Source organism: Alligator mississippiensis, chromosome 1 (genome assembly GCF_030867095.1).
Source record: "Alligator mississippiensis isolate rAllMis1 chromosome 1, rAllMis1, whole genome shotgun sequence".
Lineage (NCBI taxonomy): Eukaryota > Metazoa > Chordata > Crocodylia > Alligatoridae > Alligator > Alligator mississippiensis.
In genome coordinates, this window is record NC_081824.1 from 74,601,127 (window position 1) to 74,620,222 (window position 19,096).

Below are 19,096 nucleotides of genomic sequence, written 5' to 3' on the forward strand. Positions count from 1 at the left end.
TGAACTAATTTTTAGAAGGTGTGAAAAAGCCGTCACCTGAAAATGTAATCTCTTTTAGGTGTATCAAATTGGATACCCCAAAATGGAGACACCTAAAATTATGACTCACTGGGCATGTCTACACATGCATTTATGACAGCCTAGATTTACTGTGCAGTAAGCTACTGCACGATAAGTGATTTTGGCTAGGTGTCTACAGGTGCAGAGACCTGGCAGAAAATTTGCTGCCAGGTCTCTCCGGCTCTGCTATGAGCCCCTGTGGCCACCGGTGGAGCCCCAGACTCCTGCTCTGGCTCCAGTTGTCAGCAGCCTGGCAGCCTTCATTAAAACCCAGCCCCATGCTCTGGTCCCTGGGCAACCAGTTTCTGTGTCAGAGGAGCAGCATGGCATGTGGAAAGGCAGCACTTTGCAGCTGTGTTAGTGTTCACTCTGCCTCCCTACAGTGTGCCTACCCCAGCCCATGGCCCTGGAGAAACAGGGTCCCAGGATGTTGCTGAACACCTCAATTGCCCTGCTGAGCCTACCATGCTGACTGATGGCTGGCCCACAGCCATCTCACCTCATCCAGCTCCCCTACATGCAGTGACTTCCTGCCTGCCTGCAGCGTGCCCTCCCAGGTCTCCTGCTGTGCAGCTGCAGCCACCAGGGATACTGCCAAGGGGCTCCTTGAGGCCACTGCCAGGGCTACTGTCACCCTCCTGGGCCTCCAGCCCCACCGCCTCTTGGCCCACTGCATCAGCCACACTAGTGGCATCACCTTGTGCAGCACACCTGGGATGATAAGCAGTGGCTGGACACCTTTCAGTTGACCCAGGCCACCTTCAAGGACCTGCTCACCAGCTCCAGCCCCACCTGGAGTGCCAGGACACCAACATGCGGCTTCCCCTCCCCACTGACACCCCTCCCCACTGGCCCTGGTGCTTCTCAAGCTGGCCACACCCATCAGCCTCTGGTATATGGCCCACGTGTTTGGTGTGGGCAAGGTCACCACCAGGAAGAGTGTCCTGGAGGTGTGCAGCACCCTCCAGACCCCCAGGTGGTGGTGGCATAGTTCCATGCACTGAGGTTCCCCCTCTATATCAGGGCCCTGGACAGGACCCCCATACTGGTCACTTGCCCACCCCACAGAGATTGCCCCTATTATAGCCATAGGGTGTTCCACTCTAGAGTCCTACTGATTGTCATAGGCCAATTGGGGGGGGGGGTATTCACACACATGACTGATGGCTGAGTGGGCAGTGCACATGACACCTGCATGTTTTGAAATTCCAGCCTGGCTGCACTGGTGGAGAGTGGGTGCTTCATGCTGAGGGAAGCAAGGCTGCAGCTGGGTGCCATTATCATCCCACCCTTGTTCATTGGGGACCCTATATACTCACTCCTGCCCCGGCTGATGCCCTAACCCAGCCCCCTGGACCTCTTCCAGGCTCACTTTCACAGGTACCTGGGCTGGATCCTCACCCTGGTCAAGTGCACCTTCGCATGCCTCAAGGGCTGCTAGTACTCCCCCACTGCCCACCTCAAAGTTGCTGAGGAGAACCTCTCCTGGGTCATCATTATATCCTGTGTGCTACATAATATCTGCGCAGATGGGGGAGAGTTGTTTTGTGAGGCCTGGGCAGAGGAAGCACAGTGGGCAGAGGTGGCCTGGCAGAGGGAGCACCAGCTGTGGTGGCAGTGGCAGCAGCAGCTCCCCACCACTGAGGCCCCAGGTGAGCCACACACCTGCCAGTGGGGGCCAGGGTACTGGGTGCAGGAGGTACTGGTGGACCACCTTCTGAGCACTCCCCATTCTAGTTGGCCTGCCCTGCCACCCACAGACCCCCTGCTCCCTGCCCACCCCAGTACCACTTTCATGCCAAGCAAGGATCCAAACAAGAAAACTTTATTCTCCTCACAGTACACACCCCTCATCCCTCCCCACTCCCCCAACACACTGACCTCCCTCCCTTCCCCCTCCAACACAGCCCTTTCACCACCCTTCTCACCACCAACAGTAAACAAACCTCTTCCCAGTTTGAAAACTATGCACAGAGTTTTCGTTTTTGTGTCCCAGAGTAGGGGGCTGTGGGGTTGGAGTGCCTAGGGGGCAGAGCCCGGGGCAGGTGGCCAACACCCCAGCCTTGGGCTGATCTCCCATGGGTGTGCATGCCACAGCACATGCAGTAGACAGAGGGCTCACCCAGGGGTGACAGTGGCTGGTGCTCCTCTGGAGTGGGTGGTTCCTCCTCTGGCTGTCAAAGTCTAGGCCTAGCAGAGCTAATGTCAAGTCCTGGCATTGCTGCAGGCTGCTCTAGCTCCACACCTGTATGGTACTGGAGCAAGCAGTGGGCCTGGGCCCAGGTGGGTGGCAGCAGACATGGGGCAGGGGCCGGGCCAGGGGTTCCTGTGGGTGGGAGGCAATGGTGGACCTCCTCCCAGGCCCAGGTGGGGGCCTACTGTAGGGTGGTGGGCAGTTGCCAGGGGGGCTGCAGGGCTAGGTCTTGGGCCTGCGGGCCGGTGGTGGGCACGCACAAGACTGTGAGGCCCAGAATGGTGTCCAGGGTCTGGCGGTCATCATCCATGGCCTCCACCGCCCAGGATGTTATTTTGGGCCCACAGAATATGGGGTGCTTCCACTCCAGGGCCAGGAACTTGGCCCAGAACACCCCTTCCCAGGCAGTGTCCTCCTGCTGCCACATCTCCTGGCAAGCCAGGTCCTCCTCTTACCTCCTCTCCTCCTGGGCCAGGTGCTCCTGTCACCAGGCCCAGGCATCATCTGCCTTCTCCTCTGCCACCAGCTGCTGGAGGAGGAAAGTCCAGTCCTGCATGCACCTCTGATACAGCTGGCATATCCAGAGGACTTCAGCAGTAGGTGGTGGCATCCCTGAGCCCACATCCTCACTGGGCTCTGAGGCATCTCACCTGTATCTAGATGCTGGCCTTGCAGATGCAAGATAGAAGCCTTTTGTGAGTTTGAAACATTTTAGAGATAAGATGCTGTGCACATGCCTCAGATCAGGGGTTGGCTGTGCACAGATGCCCAGGGACCATAGCAAGTTGGTCGGGCAGGCCTGGGCCAAGGTGGCTGCTGGCGAAGCCCCTTGTCCCCATGCTCTCCTCTGCAGCTGGTAGCTCACTGGGTACTGGCCGCAGGCAACCTATCTCCCCCACCCCCTTCCCAAGCCAGGCTGCTGACAGCACTTGCTGCTGTGGCTCCAGACCCTTCTCCCTACCCTGCAGACCAACTGCTCTGCTGTACTGCCACCCAGCCCATGGTGCCCAGGCTTAGGGCGCATGGGGCTCCCAGACAACTGGGACGAGGACCTGGCCATGCCCCTGCCCTCCCCGCTGGGGACCTCTCTGGGGAGGCACCCCAGGACCAGCCCCCACATTGTACCGCCACTGTGCCCTGAGCATGCCCCTGCTGCGTGTGCCCCAGGTGGTGCACGAGGAGCTATTTGTGCAGGCTGAAGGGTGACCAAGCCACTACACCCTGCTATTCCATATGGGCAGGAGTGGGCCTGGATGGGGAGGACAAGGCCATTGTGGGTCCCGCACCAGCTATCTGGGCCCCCATGCGGCTGTTGCCAATCCTGAGCAGCTTCCAGAAGCACCCAGCACAGGGGCATGGCCCAGGACTGTGAGCTGCAAGACTAAGGCTATGCCCTAGAGCACATGTAGTTGCATGGCAGGCTGCTGGGGTTGTGCAGCAGGGAGGTGGTGCTGGCCCTCCTGTGCTCGGCTGGCTACAGGTGACCCTGGGGGCTGGCAGGCCTGAACAGAGGCTGAAGCAAGGTGCAGCAAGTGGCAAAAGACTGTGGCCAGCAGCAAAATGCTAAGCAGCACTGCTGGGGTGGTGGCAGGCATGCACAGCAGGGCTGTGGCCTGCCCAAGGGGACACACAGGGCCTGCAGAGCCCTCAGGCTCCCTGTGGTGTGTGCCCCAGGGTAAAAAATGGCTGCAGACTTTTATAGCCAGTAGACAGGGGCTGGCAGTGAGACAGTCTAGCCCTGGAGCAGGAAAGGCTCCCAGCCACTAACCCTGGGGCTGGCCTCAGGCCGGCCCCCTAGTTGCTGGGCAGACCCGGCAGCAAACTTGCTGCCAGGTCACCTCTACATGTGTGTTACTGCTCAGTTACTAATTGTGATTAAATTTGCTACCTGCTTTCGCAGGTAGCAAATTAAATCACGGTTAAGGAAATTTTCTGTGCAGCAAGCGCATGCATGTGTAGATGCATGCTGTTACTATACGGTAAGTTAGGCACCCGTGCAGTAATGCATCTTGTGTAGACACACCCACTTTGGATTTTTTGCTATGCTGTTCAGAACATGAAGAATAGTTGGTCTGAAGATGCTGCATTTGGAATTAAAGGAAGCCACTCGTAGGATTTCTTAAACCAAACAGAAGTGCTTTACCATCCATACATTAAAAACAAAACAAAACAAAATCCTTGTGTACACAATTATAATGGGTGAATTTATTCGTTTCCATTGTAATGCCCTCTCTATTATGATTCACTTCTTCAAGAGAGCTCAGCAACCACAAATTAGTGTTTTGAGAGTACACAATAAATCTCATCTCTAACATTGCTGTCCCACAAAACTTCATTGCTTCTGATCCATCTTTGATCAGCATCTGATGAGGTAAGCTACTGTTTGTGAAAGTCTATGAGTCTCTGATTAAGTTAGTCTGTAATAGTGATTCTCAACCAGAGTGCTGTGTACACTGGGGTGCCTTGAGATCCTTGTTGCCTTTGAATCTGCAACAACATTGGTGTGACAAACAATGGTAGCACTGTTAGGCGTACAAACATGATTCACAAAATAAACACAAAGATTTTAAATAGGAATCTATAGTGTTCAAAATATTCCAACCTGATGCAACAAAAGAATTGCTCTATCATTTCCCTGTAAACAAAAAATGAGAGAAAACGAAGAGCTGACATTTTCTGAGGGGCACCTTGGGTCTACCTAGAGGTGCTTTGAAGCTGACTAAGAAAACAGAACCACTGGTCTATAAAGTGCATCCACTACCCTGCGTGCACTTTTAGAAATTCTTATAGTTAAGGAGGAAAGGGGAGAGAGAGAAAGAGAGAGAGAGAAAGAGGGGGAGAGATTTGTCTCTCATTTTGCTTTCAGTTCAACCCATCTGTTATATCTCTGCTGATGGGGCACTATACAGAAACCTAGATCAATCAGGGTAGTGCAGGAATTTGTATAAGCCCTCTACATGTAGCTGAATTTCACTCAAACAGAAAAGTAAAGACTTTCAGCACCCATGACAAGCTAGTGCATCCTCACAAAGTTTAAAATAATCTCCAAAACTTATCTGCCAAGGTGGAAGTTAAATCCTTGGGGGTGGGAGAGGGTTGGAAGATAAGATTGGTGTCCAGTAGCATAGTTGGTAACTAAGCAAATACATTATAAATAATGAGAGAAAAGCAGTTTTTGTACAACTTCTGGGGAAATATATATTTTTTACTTCATATACATATCTCTTTTTGACAGTAACATGATCTGTAACCATTACAAAAGATTTACATAAGTTTTAGTGTTTGGATTTCAAATCCTAGCTGATGAGGAACTTTTGCAGATCACCTTGTAATTATTTTTAATGTGCATTATATGTATTTTTATTTTAATTTGTACCCTTTTTCAAATGACTGGAAACTTGTCTGTTTGAGTGAAATTCAACTACATGTCTGCTTAACAGTGAGGTACCCTCTCTAAAGAGCTGTCACAGAACTGCTCTTTGTTTATATGATGTTGGGAGCAAAAAAGGTGTGTTTTACACCTCAGGAGACCTATATTACTGTAGCTGAGAAAAAGCAGTCTGCTTTTTACTTAGTTGTAACTAGGTGAGAATAGATGGAACAGTGTTAATCTTGGAAAGCTACATCCAAGTACAAACTGCCTGTGCTTTATCTCCACTACAAGTTTACACCTGGGTAGTTAATGTTAAGTTAATTATCTAAAAATATCACTTTTTGGCAGTAAAGACACATCCTACATGTTTGCTGTGTGTAATGATATTTTAAGACAGATATTTACCTAATTATGGCAGCCCTTTGTACAGAGATTTAACTTTGTTAAATTAATGAATTGGTATCTGAAATGGATTGTATTTAAAAAACACACCTTGTAGTTTAAATGACAACACATAACATTCTGACACAGTTATATATATTTAATATACTTAAATGCAGAGTTACTTCACTGATTTCACTGAAGCTAGGCTATTTTCCCTGAATATCTCCTGATTAAGTACTGACTACATTAGAGAAATTTGCAGGGACGTATAAATCCTGGCTGAAGACAAATCATAAGTGGCTTAAGCAGGTGTAAGTTGCTCCAACATCACTGATGCAAATTTTCCTAGTGTAGCTTGGGCCTACAGTCATTAGACTGAGGAAGGAAGAAGAACCTTCAAAAGAAAACAAACAGGTTTAAAGGAAAAGTCATTTTTTATATTTATTTCTAACAACTGTAACTAGGGAGAAACAGGCTTATCCTACCTCAGGTGATCTATTTCTGTGTTCTTATAAGGCTGTACAATGTGCAAACATACACTTTTATTTCTTTATTCAGAGTTGGGTTTTCTGTACAAAATGTTTATACAGTCATATAACATTTAGTTTATTGCAACAAAATGTTAGTCATCTGTTGGGATGCTTGTTATAACTATTTTTCTGAAGTTTGGCACCACTTCATTGACCTTACCTTCTGTTTTATACTTGCTTCCAGATCTCAGAGTGCTTTTTTTTTCTCAGGCAGTGTACTGGTTATCTAAAGAAGACATCAGAGCAATGAATCATGAAAACTCTAAAAGTAATTTTTATGTAAAGATAAAAATAGTCGAACCAAAGGCCTGTCAAAGAGCACTGCAAGACATCTTAAAGATGACCAGCAAAGGATTTCTAAAAGAAATTAACATCATGTCCTTTTCTGCTTCTTTATGATAGGTTGTTTAAGGGGGGAAAATCTGCTTATTTTTTACATTGGGAACTTCAGTTCTGCTCTTTCTTGCTTTCACACCTTAAGTGTAACATGTAGAAGGGGGCAGGGGTGATAGCTTACCTCATCAGATGCTATGAATGGACTTACAGAAAGCAGTCTCCCAAGACTATCTTGAGATAGTTGCCGTTTTCCAGGAGGGTTTGGAGGTCATTAATAATTGTGTCCAAGGTGTTCAAGTTGAGGGCAATAGGTGACTGCTAGAGGGATTCTGATGTCTTTATCACAGGATTGGTATTGTAGCAGGTCAGAGCAGGATATAAATCTGTCTCCTGATTTGAGTGGGTATGGTTTTGGGATTGTATTGTAACTAATATAGTTGCTGGAAACTTGTCAATAGAACTTAGTTTCTTTAAGAAGTCTGTGGTGTCCTTCAAATAGCTGGCAGTTCCAGTGGTGTATGGGAATAGGATAGAGTCAAAGTAACCAGAAACTGATGCCTAAAAACATGGTTATCTTATCATGAACTCTTACCTATTTTCTCTCCATGCTGATATTTAATAGGGGAGGAGAGAGAAAACAGCCTACTGGAGGGGTAGCTGGAGAATAGAAGTTTTGTTTCATAGAGGACTTGAGATTCTGAAGCGTCTTCAGATAATGGATGGCAAATAGATATATTCCGATTTAAAAATCCCGAAGTACTGACCATGCCTCTTGTGGTTAGTACTACTAAAATTATAAAATCAGACTACTTATATAGGAATATAGGTCTCCATTCCTGAAAATCTTGGCCACTATATTGAGTCATATATTTTGTAATAAAAACATAAGATTTATGCTTGTATTATTACTGTAAATGACCCAAGAGCATTGCAGACAATAGAAACAAAGAGAACCTTCAAATACAAGTTCCCATGAATTATGAACAATGCAGACAAGACTTGTATCCTGAATTTCCGTCACTGAATGCCTTTGCCTTTTCTTGGTTTTAAAGGTTTTATATTCTCTTCATATTTTTTTTGGCAGGTCCTCATGTGTAATGAGGTTTTACCAGGTGAAGTATCTATTCTCTGGGCAGATGGATTACTTCTGTGTAAATATGTAATCAATTCCAATTATGGTGATGCCTACTATATGGTACTTTAATAGTTAAAGTTACATCAACATTCATTACAAGCTCAGTTTTCACAAGCTCAGGTTTTGTATAAGTTCATCCTGAAAAACTGCTTTAGGGCTAAACTTATATTATAAACTCAATATTTATAAACCACTTGTATAAACATTTTTAGTTTGTCTTTAAAAATGAGTTTGTCTTTCCATAAATCATATGAATTGAAGGACCAGAGTAGTTTACTGAGCTAAGATCTTTTACAGTTGTGTATCTAAAAAGTCTTAGCTTTCAAAAAAAAAAAGTACACAATACAATGTAATCAAATACAGTGTTCTGGGAAAAGTCTTAATGAAGCAAATTCCAGGCCTGCAGTCCATATTTAGGAAACAGTAGAGTGAAGTTTCGATTCAGTAATAAGTGCAGGATCAAGTGCGTATGTAAAAGGGGGCAGGAGATATTCTACATATAAGGTCATGACTTTTGATGAAAATCATTTGACCCAAATGCAGAGGATCAGAGAGTGGGAAAAAATGTGTGTACTGGGGGCACTTGAAAACACTCCCATTTTTGCTGAGACATGCATGCACACACATGTGCACACCACCAGCTTGAGATAACTGAGCATGCTGGAGAGCAGCAGGGCGGACCAGAGTGTCTTGTTATGAGACCAGGGAGAAATATGGTCATCCTAATCAAGCCCTGCTTAGATGATTACTTCCTTTAACAGCATCCAACCTCAGTTGTATGAAGTCTTCCTCTCCAAACCTGGATCTAATAGTGTGTTGGAATTGGTTTTAATGCACTATGCCCCCTGCTGCTCTGTCTAGTCAATTCACAGTCAGATTGAATTCTTGCCTGTCATGGCAATGGAAATACACATTGGTTATTCTTGGCAACTTTGATCTGCATGTATATGATAGATTTTCTGAGGCAGCTCAGGATTTTGTGTGCCAAACCCTGAAGTGCAGCAGCACAGCCACTCCAGAGGGTTCCTCTGTGATCACTCTTGAGACCTCTGCCTCCAGCTTGAGAGGAGTAGACAGGGGTGCCCTTGGAATAGCTTCACCACTGCATTTCCACATGTGGCATATGTGATTGGGAGTCAGTGGGCAGGACATGCTCCAGAACATCCTTTCCCAAGAATGTCACAGAAACAGTGTTGACATACACCAGGATAAAAAGGGGCCCATCCCAGCCAGTTACTGATTTGACTCATATATGTGTGTGGCAGAAATGCCACTGTCGGTGCCCCTCTCCAGAGATCTGTCTCTGCCAGTCTGGGAGACTGGTGTTGAATCCCTCAGGGCGGGGATCTCCCACCTTGTCTGCATGACAAAAGCCTGGCACCTGGGAGGCAATGCTCTGGTCACCTGGGCAGGGGGTACAAGCCCGGCCCTGCGCGCGGGCCCAGGTAGCCAGGGATGCTTTGTAGATTGGTCGGTTTGTGGCCAGTATTGTCAGCTTCGATTGGACTGGGCTGCTGAGGTCAGAGAGGTTATTTAAGGGCCCCGTCCAAGAAGAAGGCAGCCTTTAGCCATGCGGTCATCCAGGTGAATCTGAACCTGGCTCTCTCCTCATCACTGCATGCTCCAAGAGTGCCCTGCCTCCAGAGGAAACAACAACTACCTCTGGACGATGCGAGTGAGTAAGCTGCTCGAGATCCGATTAGATATTTAGCTTCAGTAACTCAGATGCGTGTTTAAACGGCTACCTCAGCCACCCTGGTTTGCTCTATGGGATTCCTTTGATATTCCTGTAAGATTTCTATGATACTGCTCTACCTTTTACCCTGTTTCCGCCCTACCCCCTGTAATCAATAGAGTTCTCCTTTGTGACCGATGTGGGAGACTTATTGAGGGGTGGGTCTAAATTATGCCAAGGAGGCCCCTTAGGTTGGTGGACTAAGGGAGGCTTCCTAATAAGCCCCTGACTTGGGGAAGTGCCCCAAGTGCTGCTATTGGGTCTAGTACCCATTGGACAATCAGGCCTGCGTTTTCCAAGGTGCGCAGAGCCAGAAGTGAGTCCAGAGCCTTGGATGGTGGCAGCGGGAACCCCAGGCTAGCGGGTGTGCTCCAGGGAAGGGGTTGGCCGGACGGGAGGCACCCCAAGGGAGGCACTCGGAGCCTGGAAGGTGGTTGGCGCAGGGACGTGGGCGGCTCAACGCAGAAGCACCCCCTACTGGCCCGCTACACGTGGTGGCAGAGGTGGGATCCGAATACCCTGCTGTATTTGAGGCATAATTTGGTAAAAGGAATAGAGTCACTGAAATCCCTTGAGCAAACAATTTCTAATTTGGCATCGGGTCGACTGGATAGTGTAGAGAGTCAGGATGGAGGACGAGTATGTCCGGATGACTGTGCCTGAACTGAAGGAACTGGCAAAAGAGAGAGGCCTTCAAGTGAAGAAAGGGCTAAAGAAGGAAGAGCTGGTTAGACTCTTGTGCACCAGTGAGTCAGAACAAGCATCAGCTTCATGCTTGTCAGCTCCTGGGCCTGACTCAGGACCACCCTTCCGCTCGTCAAGCCCGGAGGCTGCCGAGAGATCACTCTCTGAGAGCGAGCAACAGAGACTCCATGAGAGAGAGATCAAAAGGATGGAGCTGGAGGAGAAACAGCTGGAGGCCCAGCGTGAAAGGGAACAGCGGGAAGAAAAGAAGGAACAATGACAGCTGAGAAGGCTGGAGCTGGAGGCCCAGCGCGAGAAGGAGCAGCTGGCAGCCCAACGCGAGAAGGAGCAGTTAGAATTGAAAAGGCTGGAGCTCGAGGCTCAGCGTGAGAGGGAACAGCGGGAAGAGAGGAGGATGGAGAGGGAAGCCCAGTTGGAGGCACAAAAGATAGAGCACGAGCAGAAAAAGCTCGATGCTCAGCTCCGTCTGCAGACCAACGGGGGAAACGCGAACCCTCCGCAAGCGTCCGGGGAACAGCTCAAACTGGACGTCTCCGCCTTCGCTCACTACCGAGAGGGAGACGATCCTGCGGTGTTCCTAAGCAACTTTGAAAGACAAGCCCAGCGGTGTAAGGTGCCGGAGGAAAAGATCATGATGTACTTGTCTGCGCTGGTAGAGGGTGACATGGCGGTGGTCCTGAACAGCCTGCCTTCAAAGCTGCAGTGTCTAAAAGGTTCCAGTTAGGACCAGAGTATTTTCGGAAGAAATTCCGGAATGCGCGCCCACAACCCGGAAAGTCATTGACTGATTTTGGGGCCCTGTTGGAGGATACATACATTAAATGGTTAGCCGAAGCCAAGGCTGACACTGCAGAAAAGTCACGCCAGCTCCTGGTGCTGGAACAATTCTATTATTGCTGTCCGAGAGAGGTTAAGACCCTGGTCAGGGACAGGGACCCCAAAAATGTTCACGAGGCTGCAGAAATTGCAGACCGACTGTTGCTAAACCGTGAGAAGCCTCCCTACTTTGGGAAGGAGCAAAAAGGGTTCCAAAGAGGGGGGAAAGGGAGGCCCAGGTCAAAAAGGGGAAAGAGGGCCACCTCCTGCAGAGCACAAGGCGGCCCCAGATTCGGACAAACCACCAAATTCAGAAAAGAGGGGGTGCTATAACTGCGGGGAGCAGGGCCACATCAAGCCCAACTGCCCAAAGCTAAGCACTAGACCCAAGCCCGTCAGGCGTGCAACAGCCGTGAGCAGTGAGGGGGAGGGCCGGAGCCACTCTGAGGGGAGTGTCTGTTGCTACAGGATCACAAACTCAGAGGAGGTGATGGCCCCCCCACCGGACCATGATCACGGTGAAGGAGAGGACCCTTGTGGGGGAACTGGACACGGGGGCCAGTGTGACACTAATTAATTCCAACCTGGTCTCACCTGCAGACATAATCCCGGGGAAGACCCTCACTATTCAAGGAGTGGGGTCCACAGCCCTGAAGGTACCGGTATTCCGTGCCCCCGTCGTGTGGAACGACTGTGCAACGTACCTGGAAATGGGGGTACTGGAAGGGGCTGCAGTCCCCATCCTGGTGGGACGGGATCTTATAGAGCAGGAAGCCCAGCTTCAGAGGTGGGAACAGATCCAAGAGCCAAAGCCCCGCACCGTTCATGCGGTGACTCGCCTACAGAGCAGGAAGGCTAAAGAAGGGGGGGTTGGAAAACCCCCAGGAGAAAGCCAAACCATTGGTCGCAGGGGAAGGGACCCCTGCAGACGGCAATTGCACCCTGGTCCCGAAGGGAACTGGTAACCCTGAGGGCGGGTTAAGTGACAGTCCCGGGGAGGTGTGTATTCCGTCAGTGGCAGAGGGAGGTGACGCTAGCAGGGAGGAGACCCAGGAAGTCCCTGTGGGTGAGTGTGAACTCCCTGCTGACTGCCTAGCTGGGCAAGAGGAGTTCAAGCGGGAGGTTCGGGAGGACCCCAGCTTGGAGGGACTCCGGCAGATGGCTCAGGAGCAAGAGACTGAGTTCACTCTGGACAAGAGGGAACAGGTGGTCTGGGATAAGGGGCTTCTCTATCGGTTGTGGGTGCCAAAGAACCATGCCGAGACCAGGGAGCCCCAGCGCCAGCTCACAGTACCCCGAAAATACAGACAGCAATTGCTTGCCATGGCTCATGATCTACCGTGTGCTGGTCACATGGGCAGGGAACGGACATGCCAGCAGTTGCAGGTGAACTTTTTTTGGCCCAGAATTGCCCAGAATGTGACGGACTATTGCAAATCCTGCGAGACATGCCAGTGGACGGGCAAAAGCGGGGACAAGAGAAGGGCTCCCCTGCAGCCCCTCCCGATCATAGATCAACTCTTCCACAGGGTGGCAGTGGACATCGTGGGACCTCTAAAGCATAGGACTCGTAGAGATAAGAAATACATATTGACTCTGGTGGATTACACAACGCGGTACCCGGAGGCAGTTGCCTTGACCTCCATCGAGGCACCCGTGGTTGCTGACGCCCTCATCAAGGTCTTCTGCCAGCTAGGTTTTCCCTCCGAGATCCTGATGGACCGGGGTGGGAACTTCATGGCGGAGATAATGGAGTGCCTGTGGGACTGCTGTGGGGTGCAACACCTTAAGACCACAGCCTACCACCCTCAGACAAATGGGCTGGTGGAAAGGTTCAACGGGACATTGAAAGGGATGCTCAAGACCTATGTGGACTCCAACCCCAATGACTGGGATGAGAAACTGCTGCATCTGCTCTTTGCCTACCGGGAGGTGCCCCAGGAGTCCACTGGGTTCTCGCCCTTCGAGCTGATGTTCGGCAGGTGAGTGCGAGGTCCTCTCGATTTGGTGAGAGAGGAATGGGAAGGAAAGATCGCTTCCACAAAGACCTCCGTGGTGGAGTATGTGCTTGACTTCCGTCAGAAACTGACTGACATGATGAAGGTGGCACGGGACTCCCTGGGACAGGCCCAGGAGAAGCAAAGGTCCTGGTATGATAAGAAGGCCCGCTTACGTACCTTTGAGCGGGGTGAGAATGTGATGGTTTTCCTGCCACTAAAAACAGACAAGCTGCAAGCTGCTTGGGAAGGTCCCCATGCTGTCCTGGACAGACTGGATGATGTGACCTATGTAGTGGGTATTAAGGGTAGGAAACCTAAGACAATTCACGTGAACATGCTTAAACCCTACTACGACAGAAAGGAGATGGTATTCTGGGTCCCCTCCGTTGAAGGAACTCTGGAGGACCCCGAGGAGCCGGTCATGTATGGAGACTGGGATGGCAAGGCAGGGATCAAGGAACTCCGCCTGCTGGACCATCTGCCGTCCCAGGACAAGGACCAGCTGCTCGCAGCGCTCAAGGACTTTGAGGCTGTGTTCTCTAATAAACCAGGTAGAACGGACCTGGCAGTACATTCAATAGAGACGGGCAGCCATCGCCCTATATACTCCCGACATTACCCAGTCAATGAGAAGGTGAAGCAAGAAATAAAATGGGAAATCGCAGAGATGGAGGAGTTGGGGGTAATCCAGCCTTCAATGAGTCCCTGGGTCAGTCCGGTGGTACTCGTCCGGAAGCAGGATGGGACCATCCGGTTCTGTGTGGACTACCGGAAGCTGAATGCCATTACCACCCCTGATGCATACTCTATGCCCAGGATGGACACGTTGCTGGATCGCCTGGGCCCAGCCCAGGTTATCTCTACTCTCGATCTGTCCAAAGGATTTTGGCAGATGGCCCTGGACCCGGATGCCATAGCCAAGTCTGCCTTTACCACACCTATGGGGCTATACGAGTTCACAGTTTTACCTTTCGGTCTGCGCAACTCTCCCGCCTCTTTCTAGAGACTGATCAATAATCTGCTGCAAGGATGTGAGCAGTTTGCCATGGCTTACATCGATGACATTGCCATCTTCAGTCAGGATTTCAAGTCGCACCTGACTCACCTGACCACCATGCTAGGTAAGATCAAGCAAGCTGGTCTTATGGTGAAAGCCAAGAAGTGCCAGTGGGCACTATCGGAGGTAGTGTACTTGGGTCATCGTGTGGGTGGAGGTCATATTGCTCCCTTGTGGGACAAGATCGAGGCCATCAAAGACTGGCCGCCTCCACAGACCAAGAAGCAAGTCAGAGCCTTCCTCGGCCTGGCGGGTTACTACCAAAGATTTGTCCTGGGGTTTGGAGCAACCGCAGCCCCGCTGCACAAGCTGACCAAGAAGGGCAGCCCGGACCTGGTGGTCTGGAAGCAGGGGTGCCAGGAAGCTTTTGACACCCTCAAGGCTGCCCTGGTCAAACAACCGATCCTGAAGGCACCGCTCCAGGATAAACCCTTCTACGTGGCAACGGATGCCTCTGACGTAGGACTGGGAGCTGTGCTCTTACAGGAGCACCAGGAGACACGGCACCCCGTGGCGTACCTCAGCCGGAAGCTAATCCCTCGGGAGCGAAACCTGTCCTCCATCGAGAAGGAGTGCTTGGCCATCGTCTGGGCCCTGAACAAGCTGAAGCCCTATTTATGGGGACAACAGTTCATCGTCCTGTCAGACCATGCCCCACTGCAGTGGCTGCAGACCATGCAAAACACCAATGCCAAGCTGCAACGTTGGTCTTGGCAGCTGCAGGAATTTAATTTTACTGTCCAACACATAAAAGGAAGCCAGAACGTGATAGCGGATGCCTTGTCATGAAAGGACTCTGGGTAGTGGGTCCTCAGGACCCAGGACTAGTGAGGAGATCACTAGTGTAAGACTGCCATCAAGTTTTATGGTTTCTGTATGTTATTGTCTTAACTTGTTCCATGTTCCAGGTTTTTCCCTTTTTCTTCTTCTGGCATCCCGTGGGAACTCCCTGACCCGACACGCCCGGACCCACGGCCCTGAGAGGCCCCGTGTCCGAGCTTGTAAAGGAGGGGGGGGGGGGGGGGGAAGTGTGGCAGAAATGCCACCGTCGGTGCCCCTCTCCAGAGATCTGTCTCCGCCAGTCTGGGAGGCTGGTGTTGAATCCCTCAGGGCGGGGATCTCCCACCTTGTCTGCATGACAAAAGCCTGGCGCCTGGGAGGCGATGCTCTGGTCACCTGGGCAGGGGGACAAGCCCGGCCCTGCGTGCGGGCCCAGGTAGCCAGGGATGCTTTGTAGATTGGTCGGTTTGTGGCCAGCACTGGCAGCTTCGATTGGACCGGGCTGCTGAGGTCAGAGAGGTTATTTAAGGGCCCCGTCCAAGAAGAAGGCAGCCTTTAGCCATGCGGTCATCCAGGTGAATCTGAACCTGGCTCTCTCCTCATCACTGCATGCTCCAAGAGTGCCCTGCCTCCAGAGGAAACAACAACTACCTCTGGACGATGTGAGTGAGTAAGCTGCTCGAGATCCAATTAGATATTTAGCTTCAGTAACTCAGATGCGTGTTTAAACGGCTACCTCAGCCACCCTGGTTTGCTCTATGGGATTCCTTTGATATTCCTGTAAGATTTCTATGATACTGCTCTACCTTTTACCCTGTTTCCGCCCTACCCCCTGTAATCAATAAAGTTCTCCTTTGTGACCGGTGTGGGAGACTTATTGAGAGGTGGGTCTAAATTATGCCAAGGAGGCCCCTTAGGTTGGTGGACTAAGGGAGGCTTCCTAATAAGCCCCTGACTTGGGGAAGTGCCCCAAGTGCTGGTATTGGGTCTAGTACCCATTGGACGATCAGGCCTGCGTTTTCCAAGGTGCGCAGAGCCAGAAGTGAGTCCAGAGCCTTGGATGGTGGCAGCGGGAACCCCAGGCTAGCGGGTGTGCTCCAGGGAATGGGTTGGCCGGACGGGAGGCACCCCAAGGGAGGCACTCGGAGCCTGGAAGGTGGTCGGCGCAGGGCGGTGGGCGGCTCAACGCAGGAAAGCCCCCTACTGGCCCACCACAATGTGATCATATTTTGGGGTTGGTTTGTGGACTGGGTTTTTGGGGAGTAAGCAACTGGACTTCAGATCTAAGTAATGGACCCACCATTACTGCTGGCACTTTGAAGTTGGGATTTCTCTTCTGTGGGTGGAGAAGGACCTGCTTTGGTGGTCTGCACACAGATTAATAGAATCAGAAAGGTCACGGACAATTGTGAGGTAGCACCTTGTTTCAGTGGCAGACCGTTCCTTCAGCGAGTTGGAAGAAAGTTATTCTTTTGTCTTCAGTCATTGATAAGATGTCCTCTAGGCTTCATCCTCACTGGCTTCATTCACATGGGTCATGATGGTTAAGGATGATTTGAAACAAATGAAGAAAGGGGGAAGACAGCTTAGATTGCAGGAAATTTCATGCAGAGCATCATTGGCTTCACCATACAGATTTTATTAAACCCATCTGGGGGTTATGGATAGTGGGGTTTTTTTCTCTGCTACAGCACCCATTACATCTTAGCAGGTTTGGTTTTAGTGATAGTCTGGAAAATACGGACTTGTCTCAACTCAGTAGCTGATCTGAGCCCCTTCTCTGACCCCTTGATTGCTATGTCACCAATAAGATTGAGTAGATTAAGCCGACCAGTTTGATTCTGTGGTGATTGGGAGCCGAGTGGAGGAAGCAGCTCTACAAGCCTCCTGTCTGCTTCTAACACCAAAGTCCCAGGACTGAGCAGTGGGTGGGGGTTTGCCCCACTGCTCCGCTCCCCAAGACCAGAACCAGAGCAGAGAAGCTGTTGCTCTGTAAGGAGGGCTTTGACCTAGTGTCCCTCTCTCTTCACACTGGCCTTTCCTATAGGTAGCACCTGGGACTCATGCCCACTTACCCACCCATTCTTATGCTATAGGTCCAGACATGTAACACAAGGATAGGTGGGCAAGTGGGCATGAGCCCCAGGTGCTGCCTGTAAGAGAGGCACCAGAAGGGAGCTGGGGGGGACTTCACCCTCCCATCTCTCTTCCCCACCACACTGCGCTTTCCCTGCAGAAGCTCAAACTTGGGCAGCCAGGAGGGCAGAGCAGCAGCTCTGGTGGTACAGAAGCCTGTTAGCAAGTGAGGGCACAGACAGAAGTTATATTTGTCATGCAATTGGTCCCCTGAAAGTATGCACCTGTCAGCACAGTGAGTGAGTGAAGCTTCAGTGAAGGGCATTCTAGGAAATGTAGTTCTAAAACAGAGGTTTTCTGTTGCTGGGAGAGCTGTCACTTCCTATTTTGCTGCCTAAAAAATAGGTGTTTATTCTTGCCCAATTAACTTGCTTGTCTGTTTCAAAAAAAGAAGGTGACATCTTGGCATGGCATGGAGTCCCCAGGGATGGGGGTGATACCCCTAGGGCTCTGTGACCATGCCAATCCTGCTCAACGGGCACCTTTTTTGCTTTCCTGCCATGTCTTGCTGGTAATTATAATAAATAGGGAGGCTGCCCTCAAGTTTGTTTGGACATGGTCCTGATGGACCCCACTAAACCCTGTGGGTTCCTGGACCCCTTTTTGGGTCCTGCTCATAATGGATGCCTCACGGGACACCCTCAGCCTTATGGACTAGATGTGTAACTCCAAAACTGTCCCTTTATCACACCCCATGCCTCACTGATGGTATTTAAACATTGTCCCTGATCTAGCTCAGTGTCCTGTCATCAATGGGCTCTCTGCAGCCCTGTATCTGCACCCACACTGGCGCTGGGCTCTCTACAGCCCTGTCTCTGTGTCTACACTGCTGCTGGGCCCATGCTACCGCTAGGGTCTACACACTGTAGTGTGCCCCAACGAGGCCTCCTCCTTCCCAGTAGCCTCAGCCCGGTCCACCAGTTAAAATAACAGAAAACACAAGCCCCTGGGCTATAATATAATACAAACAGTGCAGGGTGCCCTCTGTCCCTTTAAAAGAGGCAAACTTCTCCCCAAGCATTAAGTACCTTACAGCCCAGGGTACCTGGTGAGCTCCGGGAACCCTGTTAGTCCTGTAAGCGGCATATCAGGCACCCACAGCATCTCTGAGCAGTTCTTTTCTGCACACTCCTTCCCCTGGCTGCTGTCAGAGAACTAACCCCTGCTGGCCTCAGTCCTGGGGTTCATATGTGCCCCAGGCCCTGCCGTCTTCCGGTCAGCTGACTGGGTGCAGGTGCAGGCTAATTTCCTCGTTAGCCTGTTGCCACAGCAACCTGCACCTGTGTGGTTTCTACCTGGCTCCTAGGGCCCTCTCTCTCAGGCAGATTCTGCCCTTAAAGGAGCAGGCACCTTAGTGCACTGTAACACATCTTCACCAGCAGCCTTTGGTCACTGCTCCAATGCTGCTCACTACAGCTGCTGCTTTGCCCTCCATGCTGCCAGAGCTGGAACTGGAGCCATTGCAGGGAAGGTGCAGGATGTAGTAGGAAGGGGAAGACAGGAAGACTGCCAGAGCACTAGACAGGCCAGTTATACCTCTTCCCTCTTCCTATGGGCCCTCAAAAATAAAGGGTTATACAAGGGTTATTCTATTTACCATGAACAGATTTAGCTTGATCCCAGTGTTCTACAATGAGCTATGCTTCTCCAGAACTTCAGACACTTACGTGACTATTATGGCTTAGCATGCCCTCCAGCAGAAAACTGGTTTCTGTCAGTAAACGTCTGCCCATGGAACCTCCTGCAATTACAGACACAGTGTTTTCACTGTTTGTTAACTATAATGTGGCCACTTCAATCAGCATAGCACATGGTTTGCTGGTAATTTAAATCTTAGAAGAACTGCAGTGTTTCT

General features: G+C 50.5%; 1 long non-coding RNA gene across 3 annotated transcripts; it reads right to left on the reverse strand.

Annotated features, from left to right (window-relative positions):
- Positions 1-4,407: 4,407 nt before the first annotated feature.
- LOC132249973 (uncharacterized) lies at positions 4,408-18,553 on the reverse strand. Of its 3 annotated transcripts, XR_009461528.1 has the most exons (4): positions 18,287-18,553; positions 16,526-16,625; positions 6,702-6,767; positions 4,760-6,405 (listed from the first exon to the last, which is right to left on the reverse strand). It is a non-coding gene; the product is annotated as an uncharacterized LOC132249973 (long non-coding RNA). The 3 variants fall into 3 exon arrangements; XR_009461524.1 differs by lacking the exons at positions 4,760-6,405; positions 16,526-16,625 and adding an exon at positions 4,408-4,741; XR_009461527.1 differs by lacking the exon at positions 16,526-16,625 and having other exon boundaries at positions 18,270-18,553.
- Between the last annotated feature and the right edge of the window lie 543 nt (positions 18,554-19,096).